Source organism: Mytilus californianus, unplaced genomic scaffold, assembly GCF_021869535.1.
Source record: "Mytilus californianus isolate M0D057914Y unplaced genomic scaffold, xbMytCali1.0.p SCAF_7, whole genome shotgun sequence".
NCBI classification, from domain to species: domain Eukaryota; kingdom Metazoa; phylum Mollusca; class Bivalvia; order Mytilida; family Mytilidae; genus Mytilus; species Mytilus californianus.
In genome coordinates, this window is record NW_026262723.1 from 606,565 (window position 1) to 619,073 (window position 12,509).

Genomic DNA, 12,509 nt, shown 5'->3' on the forward strand with positions numbered 1-12,509 from the left:
CACCCAACTATAAGCCACTTCAAAACATGACAGTAAGAACATAAACAGAATAAAATACACAACTGTTAGTCACTTCAAAACATGACAGTAAGAACATAAACAGAATAAAATACACAACTGTTAGTCACTTCATAACATGACAGTAAGAACAGAAACAGAATAAAACACACAACTGTTAGTCACTTCAAAACATAGCGGTAAGAACATAAACAGAATAAAACACCCAACTATAAGTCACTTCAAAACATGACAGTAAGAACATATACAGAATAAAACACACAACCGTTAGTCACTTCATAACATGACAGTTAGAACATAAACAGAATAAAATACACAACTGTTAGTCACTTCATAACATGACAGTAAGAACAGAAACAGAATAAAATACACAACTGTTAGTCACTTCATAACATGACAGTAAGAACAGAAACAGAATAAAATACACAACTGTAAGTCACTTCAAAACATGACAGTAAGAACATATACAGAATAAAACACACAACCGTTAGTCACTTCATAACATGACAGTAAGAACAGAAACAGAATAAAACACACAACTGTTAGTCACTTCATAACATGACAGTTAGAACATAAACAGAATAAAATACACAACTGTTAGTCACTTCATAACATGACAGTAAGAACAGAAACAGAATAAAATACACAACTGTAAGTCACTTCAAAACATGACAGTAAGAACATATACAGAATAAAACACACAACCGTTAGTCACTTCATAACATGACAGTTAGAACATAAACAGAATAAAATACACAACTGTTAGTCACTTCATAACATGACAGTAAGAACAGAAACAGAATAAAACACACAACTGATAGTCACTTCAAAACATGTCAGTAAGAACATTAACAGAATAAAAGACACAACTGTTAGTCACTTCAAAACATGTCAGTTAGAACATAAACAGAATAAAACACATAACTGTTAGTCACTTCAAAACATGACAGTAGGAACATACACAAAATAAAACACACAACTGTTAGTCACTTCAAAACATGACAGTAAGAACATACACAGAATAAAACACACAACTGTAAGTCACTTCAAAACATGACAGTAAGAACATAAACAGAATAAAACACATAACTGTTAGTCACCTCAAAACATGACAGTAAGAACATAAACAGAATAAAACACATAACTGTTAGTCACTTCAAAACATGACAGTAAGAACATATACAGAATAAAACACACAACCGTTAGTCACTTCATAACATAACAGTAAGAACATTGACAGAATAAAACACATAACTATAAGTCACCTCAAAACATGACAGTAAGAAAATGCATAAAAGAATAAAACACACAACTATAAGATATTTCAAAATAACCAATTATTACAATACAAAAATACAAGTCAAGTCACTTAAAAACATCGCAGGTTGTACATATAAAATATAAAACACACAACTACATGTTGTAGATATAAAGTATAAAACACACAACTACAAGGTTGTACATAAAAAGTATAAAACACACAACTACAAGGTTGTACATATAAAGTTTAAAACACACAACTACAAGGTTGTACATACAAAGTATAAAACACACAACTACAAGGTTGTACATATAAAATATAAAACACACAACTACAAGGTTGTACATATAAAATATAAAACACACAACTACAAGGATGTACATATAAAGTATAAAACACACAACTACAAGGTTGTACATATAAAGTATAAAACACACAAAACAAGGTTGTGCATATAATGTATAAAACACACAACTACAAGGTTGTACATATAAAGTATAAAACACACAACTACAAGGTTGTACATATCACTCAATGTAAATCTGACCTGTGACCTAAATACAACAGTGAATGTGAAAGCTACCTGCGATCTAAGTACAACACTTAATGAAAAACCTACCTGTAATCAGAGCTCATTGGGGAATTTGAAACATACCTGTAATCAAAGCACATCACTAAAAGTGAATATGTGAGACATACCTGTAAACAAAGCGAAACATGCCTGCAATCAAACACATCACTGAATGTGAAACATACCTATTATCAAACATAACACTGAATGTGAAACATACCTATTATCAAACACAACACTGAATGTGAAACATACCTGTTATCAAACACACCACTGAATGTGAAACATACCTATTATCAAACATAACACTGAATGTGAAACATACCTATTATCAAACACAACACTGAATGTGAAACATACCTATTATCAAAGCACATCACTGAATGTGAAACACTGTAATCAAACACAACACTGAATGTGAAACATACCTAATATCAAACACAACACTGAATTTAAAACATACCAATTATCAAACACATCACTGAATGTGAAACATACCTATTATCAAACACAACACTGAATGTGAAACATACCTATTATCAAAGCACATCACTGAATGTGAAAAACTGTAATCAAACACAACACTGAATGTGAAACATACCTATTATCAAACACAACACTGAATGTGAAACAAACCTATTAACAAATCAACACTGAATGTGAAACATACCTATTATCAAACACATCACTGAATGTGAAACACTGTAATCAAACACAACACTCAATGTGAAACATACCTATTATCAAACACAACACTGAATGTGAAACAAACCTATTATCAAATCAACACTGAATGTGAAACATACCTATTATCAAACACATCACTGAATGTGAAACACTGTAATCAAACACAACACTGAATGTGAAACATACCTATTATCAAACACAACACTGAATGTGAAACATACCTATTATCAAACACAACACTGAATGTGAAACACTGTAATCAAATACAACACTGAATGTGAAACATACCTGTTATCAAACACAACACTGAATGTGAAACATACCTATTATCAAAGTACATCACTGAATGTGAAACACTGTAATCAAACACATCACTGAATGTGAAACATACCTATTATTAAACACAACACTGAATGTGAAACATACCTGTTATCAAAGCACAACACTGAATGTGAAACATACCTGTTATCAAACACAACATTGAATGTGAAACATGCCTATTACCAAACATAACACTGAATGTGAAACATACCTATTATCAAACACATCACTGAATGTGAAACATACCTGTTATCAAACACATCACTGAATGTGAAACATACCTATTATCAAACACATCACTGAATGTGAAACATACCTGTTATCAAACACAACATTGAATGTGAAACATGCCTATTACCAAACATAACACTGAATGTAAAACATACCTATTATCAAACACAACACTGAATGTGAAACATACCTGTTATCAAACACAACACTGAATGTGAAACATACCTATTATCAAAGCACATCACTGAATGTAAAACACTGTAATCAAACACAACACTGAATGTGAAACATACCTATTATCAAACACAACACTGAATGTGAAACATACCTATTATCAAAGCACATCACTGAATGTTAAACACTGTAATCAAACACAACACTGAATGTGAAACATACCTATTACCAAACACAACACTGAATGTGAAACATGCCTATTACCAAACATAACACTGAATGTAAAACATACCTATTATCAAACACAACACTGAATGTGAAACATACCTGTTATCAAACACAACACTGAATGTGAAACATACCTATTATCAAAGCACATCACTGAATGTAAAACACTGTAATCAAACACAACACTGAATGTGAAACATACCTATTATCAAACACAACACTGAATGTGAAACATACCTATTATCAAAGCACATCACTGAATGTTAAACACTTTAATCAAACACAACACTGAATGTGAAACATACCTATTATCAAACACAACACTGAATGTGAAACACTGTAATCAAATACAACACTGAATGTGAAACATACCTGTTATCAAACACAACACTGAATGTGAAACATACCTATTATCAAAGTACATCACTGAATGTGAAACACTGTAATCAAACACATCACTGAATGTGAAACATACCTATTATTAAACACAACACTGAATGTGAAACATACCTGTTATCAAAGCACAACACTGAATGTGAAACATACCTGTTATCAAACACAACATTGAATGTGAAACATGCCTATTACCAAACATAACACTGAATGTGAAACATACCTATTATCAAACACATCACTGAATGTGAAACATACCTGTTATCAAACACAACATTGAATGTGAAACATGCCTATTACCAAACATAACACTGAATGTAAAACATACCTATTATCAAACACAACACTGAATGTGAAACATACCTGTTATCAAACACAACACTGAATGTGAAACATACCTATTATCAAAGCACATCACTGAATGTAAAACACTGTAATCAAACACAACACTGAATGTGAAACATACCTATTATCAAACACAACACTGAATGTGAAACATACCTATTATCAAAGCACATCACTGAATGTTAAACACTGTAATCAAACACAACACTGAATGTGAAACATACCTATTATCAAAGCACATCACTGAATGTGAAACAAAACTATTATCAAACACAAGACTGAATGTGAAACATACCTATTATCGAAGCACAACACTGAATGTGAAACATACCTATTATCAAAGCACAACACTGAATGTGAAACATACCTATTATCAAACACAACACTGAATGTGAAACATACCTATTATCAAACACAACATTGAATGTGAAACATGCCTATTACCAAACATAACACTGAATGTGAAACATACCTATTATCAAACACAACACTGAATGTGAAACCAGCATGTTATCAAAGCACAACACTGAATGTGAAACATACCTGTTATCAAACACAACACTGAATGTGAAACATACCTGTTATCAAAGCACATCACTGAATGTGAAACACTGTAATCAAACACAACACTGAATGTGAAACATACCTATTATCAAACATAACACTGAATGTGAAACATACCTATTATCAAACACATCACTGAATGTGAAACATACCTATTATCAAAGCACATCACTGAATGTGAAACACTGTAATCAAACACTACACTGAATGTGAAACATACCTGTTATCAAAGCACATCACTGAATGTGAAACATGAATGTTATCAAACACAACACTGAATGTGAAACATACTTATTATCAAACACATCACTGAATGTGAAACATACCTATTATCAAAGCACATCACTGAATGTGAAACACTGTAATCAAACACAACACTGAATGTGAAACATACCTATTATCAAACATAACACTGAATGTGAAACATACCTATTATCAAAGCACAACACTGAATGTGAAACATACCTATTATCAAAGCACATCACTGAATGTGAAACATACCTATTATCAAAGCACAACACTGAATGTGAAACATACCTATTATCAAACACAACACTGAATGTGAAACATACCTGTTTTCAAAGCACAACACTGAATGTGAAACATACCTATTATCAAACACAACACAGAATGTGAAACATACCTATTATCAAAAAGAACACTGAATGTGAAACACTGTAATCAAACACAACACTTAGTGTGAAACATACCTGTTATCAAACACAACACTGAATGTGAAACATACCTATTATCAAAGCACATCACTGAATGTAAAACACTGTAATCAAACACAACACTGAATGTGAAACATACCTGTCATCAAAGCACATCACTGAATGTGAAACATGCATGTTATCAAAGTACATCACTGAATGTGAAACATACCTATTATCAAACACAACACTGAATGTGAAACATACCTATTACCAAACATAACACTAAATGTGAAACATACCTATTATCAAAGCACAACACTGAATGTGAAACATGCATGTTATCAAAGTACATCACTGAATGTGAAACATACCTATTATCAAACAAAACACTAAATGTGAAACATACCTATTATCAAAGCACAACACTGAATGTGAAACATGCATGTTATCAAAGTACATCACTGAATGTGAAACACTGTAATCAAACACATCACTGAATGTGAAACATACCTATTATTAAACACAACACTGAATGTGAAACATGCCTATTACCAAACATAACACTGAATGTGAAACATACTTATTATCAAAGCACAACACTGAATGTGAAACATACCTATTATCAAACACAACACTGAATGTGAAACATACCTATTATCAAACACATCACTGAATGTGAAACATACCTGTTATCAAACACAACATTGAATGTGAAACATGCCTATTACTAAACATAACACTGAATGTGAAACATACCTATTATCAAACACAACACTGAATGTGAAACATACCTGTTATCAAACACAACACTGAATGTGAAACATACCTATTATCAAAGCACATCACTGAATGTAAAACACTGTAATCAAACACAACATTGAATGTGAAACATGCCTATTACTAAACATAACACTGAATGTGAAACATACCTATTATCAAACACAACACTGAATGTGAAACATACCTGTTATCAAACACAACACTGAATGTGAAACATACCTATTATCAAAGCACATCACTGAATGTAAAACACTGTAATCAAACACAACACTGAATGTGAAACATACCTATTATCAAACACAACACTGAATGTGAAACATACCTATTATCAAAGCACATCACTGAATGTAAAACACTGTAATCAAACACAACACTGAATGTGAAACATACCTATTACCAAACATAACACTGAATGTGAAACATGCCTATGATCAAACATAACACTTAATGTGAAACATACCTATTATCATGATTATACTGAATCTACACTAAATCATGTTGTTAATCAGACAGGTTTAATGAACAAATATTTGTAATAATTATATCAAGTTGGGTCTCATTTTACTCATATTATTGTTCTGAATCAGAAAATATTACTCCTTTTCATGTTTCTTTAAAAAAATTATTTTATTAAAATGAAATATTCAACTGAATCTACACTAAATCCTGTTGTTAATTAGACAGTTTTAATGAACAAATATGTGTAAGAATCATATAAAGTGGGGTCTCATTTTGCTTGTTTTGTTCTACTGAATACATTGATATAATTATTTTACACATTTCTTGAAAAAAATTTTTTTTTTAAGATATCAGGTTTAATGGAAGTTTTGACATTTCACAACAAAACATGTTTATTTGTTGTTTATATAGAATATAAATACAAGTGTGACTGGTCATTTTATTCAGTTTTGACCACTGATTCATGTGATATATATTTTGTTTATATTTATTACACAACATTGTCCAGTTTATCAGACAAGTTTTGATGTCAGTTGTATTATTCCAGGAGGATGGATGGACAGCATTAATGTGGGCTGCCAGGAGAGGACGACTGGAGGTCTGTAGACTTCTCATTGGTACAGGATGTAAGATCGACACCACAAATGTATGTTATCTACTTAGTCTGATCACATTACTATTAATCAACACAAAATCATGTTGTTAATCAGACAGGCTTAATGAACAAATATTTGTAATAATTAAATCAAGTGGGGTCTCATTTTACTCATATTGTTCTGAATCAGAAAATATTCTCCTTTTCATGTTTCTTTAAAAAAATTATTTTATTAAAATGAATAATTATACTGAATCTACACTAAATCCTGATGTTAATTAGACAGTTTTAATTAACAAATATGTGTGAGAATCATGTAAAGTGGGGTCTCATTTTACTTGTTTTGTTCTACTGAATCCATTGATATAATTATTTTACACATTTCTTGAAATTTTTTTTTTTTTTAAGATATCAGGTTTAATGGAAGTTTTGACATTTCACAACAAAACATGTTTATTTATTGTTTATATAGAATATAAATACAAGTGTGACTGGTCATTTTATTAAGTTTTGACCACTGATTCATGTGATATATATTTTGTTTATATTTATTACACAACATTGTCCAGTTTATCAGACAAGTTTTGATGTCAGTTGTATTATTCCAGGTTTGTGAACGGACAGCATTAATGTTTGCTGCCAGGGAAGGACACCTGGAGATCTGTCGCCTTCTCATTGATACAGGATGTAAGATCGACACCACAGATAGGGTATGTTATCTACTTAGTCTGATCACATTACTATTAATCAACACAAAATCATGTTGTTAATTAGACAGGCTTAATGAACAAATATTTGTAATGATTATATCAAGTGGGGTCTCATTTTACTCATATTGTTCTGAATCAGAAAATATTACTCCTTTTCATGTTTCTTTAAAAAAATTATTTTATTAAAATGAATAATTATACTGTATCTACACTAAATCCTGTTGTTAATTAGACAGGTTTAATGAACAAATATTTGTAAGAATCATATAAAGTGGGGTCTCATTTTACTTGTTTTGTTCTACTGAATCCATTGATATAATTATTTTACACATTTCTTGAAATTTTTTTTTTTTTTTAAGATATCAGGTTTAATGGAAGTTTTGACATTTCACAACAAAACATGTTTATTTATTGTTTATATAGAATATAAATACAAGTGTGACTGGTCATTTTATTCAGTTTTGATCACTGATTCATGTGATATATATTTTGTTTATATTTATTACACAACATTGTCCAGTTTATCAGACAAGTTTTGATGTCAGTTGTATTATTCCAGGTTAATGGAATGACAGCATTAATGTTGGCTGCCTATGGAGGACAGCTGGAGGTCTGTCGACTTCTCATTGATACAGGATGTAAGATCGACACCACAAAGAGGGTATGTTATCTACTTAGTCTGATCACATTACTATTAATCAACACAAAATCATGTTGTTAATCAGACAGGTTTAATGAACAAATATTTGTAATAATTATATCAAGTGGGGTCTCATTTTACTCATATTATTGTTCTGAATCAGAAAATATTACTCCTTTTCATGTTTCTTTAAAAAAAATATTTTATTTAAATGAATGATTATACTGAATCTACACTAAATCCTGATGTTAATTAGACAGGTTTAATTAATAAATATGTGTAAGAATCATATAAAGTGGGGTCTCATTTTGTTTGTTTTGTTCTACTGAATCCATTGATATAATTATTTTACACATTTCTTGAAATTTTTTTTTTTTTTTAAGATATCAGGTTTAATGGAAGTTTTGACATTTCACAACAAAACATGTTATTTTATTGTTTGTATAGAATATAAATACAAGTGTGACTGGTCATTTTATTGAGTTTTGACCACTGATTCATGTGATATATATTTTGTTTATATTTATTACACAACATTGTCCAGTTTATCAGACCAGTTTTAATGTCAGTTGTATTATTCCAGGTTGATGGAGAGACAGCATTAATGTTGGCTGCCGATGGAGGACACCTGGAGATCTGTAGAATTCTCATTGATACAGGATGTAAGATCGACACCACAGATGTATGTTATCTACTTAGTCTGATCACATTACTATTAATCAACACAAAATCATGTTGTTAATTAGACAGGTTTAATGAACAAATATTTGTAATAATTATATCAAGTGGGTTCTCATTTTACTCATATTATTGTTCTGAATCAGAAAATATTACTCCTTTTCATGTTTCTTTAAAAAAATTATTTTATTAAAATGAATGATTATACTGAATCTACACTAATTCCTGTTGTTAATAAGACAGTTTTAATGAACAAATATGTGTAAGAATCATATAAAGTGGGGTCTCATTTTACTTGTTTTGTTCTACTGAATCTATTGATATAATTATTTTACACATTTCTCAAAAAAAATTTTTTTTTAAGATATCAGGTTTAATGGAAGTTTTGACATTTCACAACAAAACATGATTATTTATTGTTTATATAGAATATAAATACAAGTGTGACTGGTCATTGTATTGAGTTTTGACCACTGATTCATGTGATATATATTTTGTTTATATTTATTACACAACATTGTCCAGTTTATCAGACCAGTTTTTATGTCAGTTGTAGGATATGTTGTATATTATTGATATTGATAACAAAGTATTGTCCATAATATTTACATGTTATTTGGTTATATTATAGATTATTGGATACACAGCTTTACATTGGGCTGCTAGGAATGGACATCTACAGACCACAAGATGTCTAGTAGAAGGAGGTGCCAGTCCCTTGGTTACAACACGTCGGGTAATATTTTATAGTATATACCAAGTGTTCAACTATTAAGTAATGAATCACTAAAATGATGTATAAGATATGGTTGGTCAAATTGATTCTTTTTCAAGGCAATAGTCAAAAGTCATCTGATCCTTTAAATTTAACTTAAGATATGAAAAAGTTTTATGGAGGGTGTGGATACAGACATAGGAGGGTGTGGATAGGGTATACAGATATAGGAGGGTGTATATGGGGTATACACATACAGGAGGGTGAGGATGGGGTATACACATATAGGATGGTGTGGATGGGGTATACACATATAGGAGGGTGGGGATGGGGTATAGAGGTTTAGGAGGGTGTGGAGGGGTAATACAGATATAGGAGGGGTGGATGGGGTATACACATATAGAAGGGTGTGGATGGGGTATAGACATACAGGAGGGTGTGGATGGGGTATACACAATTAGGAGAGTGTGAATGGAATATACAGGAATAGGAAGGTGTGGATGGGGTATACACATATAGGAGGGTGTGGATGGGGTATAGAGGTTGAGAAGGGTGTGGAGGGGTAATACAGATATAGGAGGAGATGGATAGGGTATACACCTATAGGAAGGTGTGGATCGGGTATACACATATAGGAGGGTGTGGATGGGGTATAGAGGTTGAGAAGGGTGTGGAGGGGTAATACAGATACAGGAGGATGTGGATTGGATATAGTGATATAGGAGGGTGTGGATGGGGAATACTGATATAGGAAAGAGTGGATGGGTAATACAGATATAGGAGTGTGTGGATGGGGTATACAGATAAAGAAGGGTGTGGATTGGGTAGGGTATAGATGGGGTATACAGATATAGGAGGATGGGGATTGGGTATACAGATATAGAGAAAAAAGTAGTATTACATTTTCCCGGCTTTAGGTTGGCCTTTTGTGTACCCAAGGCAGGTGAAGGAAGTCAACTTAGAAGCGCTGTGATTAGATGTAAGGGTACAATATATATTTTTATGCCCCCGCCGTAGCGGAGGGGGCATTAAGTTTTACCCTTGTCCGTCTACGTACATCCCAAAATTAATTTCTGTTCTCTAACTTGAGTTTGCCTTAACCAAATGTTATGAAACTCATACACAATGCTAATTACCACAAAACTGAGATCAAGTTTGAATTTTGGTGGCGTCACTTTAACCGTTCTAGAGTTATGCCCCTTTATAAATGGAAATGCAAAATTTTTAGTTTCCGTTCTCTAACTTAAGTTTGCTTCAACCAAATGTTATGAAACTTATAACAATGCTTATTACCAATAAATACAGATCAAGTTTGAATTTTGGTAGCGTCACTCTAACCGTTCTAGAGTTATGCCCCTTTATATAAATGGAAAAATTACAAAAATTTTAGTTTCCGTTCTCTTACTTGAGTTTGCTTCAACCAAATGTTATGAAACTTATACACACTGCTTATTACCACAAAACACAGATCAAGTTTGAATTTTGGTGTCGTCACTTTAACCGTCCTAGAGTTATGCCACTTTATAAATGGAAAAATTGCAAAATTTTTAGTTTCGGTTCTCTAACTTAAGGTTGCCTCAACCAAATTTTATGAAACATATACACAATGCTTATTACCACAAAATAAAGATCAAGTTTGAATTTTGGTGGGGTCACTTTAACCATTCTCCAGTTATGCCCTTTATAAATAGAAAAAATGCAAAATTTTTAGTAAAACACAGATCAAGTTTGAATGTTGGTGGCGTCACTTTTACTGTTCTAGAGTTATACCCCTTTATAAATGGAAAAATTGCAAATTTTTTATTTTTTTCTAAATATCAATTTTTGAAATTGGAGTTATCTTCCTTTGTCCATGATTATAGTTGAATCAACTACAATCAATGCTTTATACAAAGCAATGTTTAATTTTTACTTCCACTGATAAAATACAGATCAAGTTGAATTTGGGTAGTGTCACTTTAACCATTATTGAGTTATGCCCCTTTGTAAATCGAAAGATTGCAAAATTTTTAGTTTCCATTCTGTAACTTAAGTTTGCCCCAACCAAACATTATGAAACCTATACACAATATTCATTACCACAAAACTAAGATCAAGTACAATTTTTTTGTTTCCGTTTTCGAACTTTAGTTTGCCTCAACCAAATGTTATGAAACTTATACACAATGCTTATTATTACATAATACAGATTAAGTACAAAATTTGGTGAGAACACTTTTACCATTCTTGAGTTATGTCCCTTTATAAACATAAAAATTGCTGAATTTTTAGTTTCCGTTCTCTAACTTTATTTTATTTATCTATGAATAACTGCAGTGTGTATATTTACAATATAAATTTTGAAACCCATTGAAATATTTTCTAGAGAATTGTTCGAAAAGACTTCCAAAATTTCATAAATTTGGTGTAAAATGATGGTGGGCATGGATAACATAAACAAGCTCCGTTGGAAGTTGGTCATGGTACTATTTGACTTCAATTTT

At 31.5% G+C, this 12,509-nt stretch overlaps 1 protein-coding gene across 4 annotated transcripts in view; it reads left to right on the forward strand.

The window, feature by feature from the left end:
- LOC127709397 (uncharacterized) overlaps positions 1 to 12,509 on the forward strand; it is a 449,543-nt gene that overhangs the window by 364,807 nt on the left and 72,227 nt on the right. The window contains exon 1 of one of the 4 annotated variants that reach the window (XM_052214908.1): positions 9,665 to 10,047. The exons of the other annotated variants lie outside the window; for them this stretch is intronic. The gene's annotated coding sequence lies outside the window, so the exon portion shown is untranslated. Of the gene's footprint in view, positions 1 to 9,664; positions 10,048 to 12,509 lie in introns of those variants that run through there. 4 annotated transcript variants of the gene reach the window in all.